The sequence below is a fragment of the Cynoglossus semilaevis genome, chromosome 5 (genome assembly GCF_000523025.1).
Source record: "Cynoglossus semilaevis isolate Cse_v1.0 chromosome 5, Cse_v1.0, whole genome shotgun sequence".
Classification (NCBI taxonomy): domain Eukaryota; kingdom Metazoa; phylum Chordata; class Actinopteri; order Pleuronectiformes; family Cynoglossidae; genus Cynoglossus; species Cynoglossus semilaevis.
Window position 1 is genome coordinate 134,353 of NC_024311.1, and position 2,442 is coordinate 136,794.

The 2,442-nt window shown below is 38.5% G+C and overlaps 1 long non-coding RNA gene across 1 annotated transcript in view; it reads right to left on the reverse strand.

Annotated features, from left to right (window-relative positions):
- LOC103378600 (uncharacterized) overlaps window positions 1-2,442 on the reverse strand; it is a 6,999-nt gene that overhangs the window by 3,379 nt on the left and 1,178 nt on the right. The window lies entirely within an intron of this gene.

Consider the following 2,442-nt stretch of genomic DNA (forward strand, 5'->3'; position numbering starts at 1 on the left):
TAGGCATGAAACCATACTGTTGTTCACAAATCTCCACTTCCTGCCTCAACCTTGCTTCAACTACTCTTTGCCAAATCTATATTGTATGGCTCATCAACTTTATCCCTCTGTAGTTGTTACAACTCTGCACATCACCCTTCTTATAAATTGGCACCAGAACACTTTTCCTCCACTCATCAGGCATTTTGTCAGTCTCTAGAATTCTGTTGAACAACTTAGAAAATCTACCACTGCTTCTCCTAAGCTTCCATACTTCCACTGGTATGTCATCGGAAAAAACTGACTTCCCATCTCCCTTCTTCATCCTCTTCAGGGCTTTTCTTACTTCATCTTTCTAATCTGATCTACCTTCTTCCTAATGGTCTCTGGCTCCCCATTCCTACGTTCCCCTTCATTTTCTTCATTCAACAACTCCTCAAAGTACTCCTTCCATCTTTTCAGCACACTTTCCTCACTTTTGATTACATTCCCATCTCTGTCCTTAATCAATCTCACCTGCTGCACATCTTTCCCAGCTGGATTTCCTCTGTCTCGCCAATCTATACAACTATTTTCTCCTTCCCTTGTTTCCAAACTCTCATACAACTCCTCCTATGCCTTTTGTTTGGCCTTGGCCACTTCTCTCTTCACCTACCACTATACCACTATACATATACACATATATACATATATATATATATACACATATATACATATATATATATATACACATACATATATACACATACATATACATATATATATACATACACACACACATATATATACTGTATATATACAGTTGTGTTCAAAATTATTCAACCTCCAATGTTGTAAAGGGTTTTAGAGAAATCAAGATATATTTGTAATAGTGCTCATAATGAAATCTAACAAGGACTTTTAAATTAGCTAAATGCAACTTAATGGACATAAATAGTTAGTCTAATACAGCATCAAATGTCCTTTTTGTGAGCTCTTCATTGACACAAGTATTCAACCTCTTAAAGATTACCACACTTAGGCCGTAAGGTGAACCACGAAAAGTCCTTTAGAAATTGAATTCCGCTCCGACGTCTGGGAACTACACGATCTCAACTTCATAAATAAGAACGAGTTACGTTAAACTAACAGCAAAAAGTTCGTCGCAAAATATCCTGCCCATTTTTTATATAGATGCATTTTATAAAGAACTAGCGTCTTCGGGGCGCAATAAGATTTTGGTGGGCGGGTGGTGGCACGGTTCGACACGTGATTGTGTTACACCAATCTAGTAGCTTGATTGATTGATGTCAACGCTTCCAGCAACTCGGCTTCCTCCGTGGTTCTACTTAACGTTACCGATAGAGAGGAATTCTCCCAAAGGCCTTTTAAGGTGGGCCAAATGGATTCTAAACAGTGCTTTATACATAGCCACCTGCACGAAGAACAATGAGGAAAATAGACGATAAGGTGAACTTTGTATGTTAAGACATTTTGATCAATAAAAGGAAGTAATCAATGACAAGGACCATTTGTTTATCCATTCGTTCTTTTATTCACAACACTGTATACAACACTGATCAATCATAAGAAACAGTTAAAACATATGTATATACATACAGTATGTACAATATATAAAACAATGCAAAACGATGTTAAAACATATATACATACAGTATGTACAATATATAAAACAATGCAAAACGAAAATAAGAAAATGAACGATAACATCAACCATGCGACTGCAATATAACTCTAAGGCTACACATAAAATGTTAGTCTTCACTGTCAGTGTCAGGGCAGTTGTCATCCTCCTTCTCCTCGATTTCATGTTTGTTTGCACAGTGGCAACACCTACACAGGCCTGTACAACAGAGTCGTATAACCAGGTGTACAATCTGCTCATGCTGTTGAAGACCTGCGGTGTGATCGTGAAGAATGTGAGTCGAGGGTGTTTTTGCATGCACAAAATGCTTGCAAAAGAGCATGCAATTGTCATCATTAAGAGCCCTGACACTGATGTGGGAGTCGTTGCTTTAAGTATGCAGACAGATTTACCATGCAGCCTATATTTTTTCACAGGGATGAGCAACAGGACACGCATCATTGACATTACTAAGGTGTCATCAGCTCTTAGAACCACTGTTATAGGTGCGCCATCACCTGCTGGATATGGTTGGCACCTAGATGATGGAAATCTACATGTCTCATGGATGACAAGAAATCCGGCCCCTGACAGTGTGTCTTGTGTGTCTCTGCAGGACTCTGTTGCACAGACCTGTGTAGGTGTTGCCACTGTGCAAAACAAACATGAAATCGAGGAGAAGGAGGATGACAACTGCCCTGACACTGACAGTGAAGACTCAGCCTCAGAGTTTTGCAACGGTTCCATGGTTAATATAACCAGTCATTTTCTTATGCTGTTTTGTATTGTTTTATATATTGTACATACTGTATGTATATATGTTTTAATAAAGTTTTTTT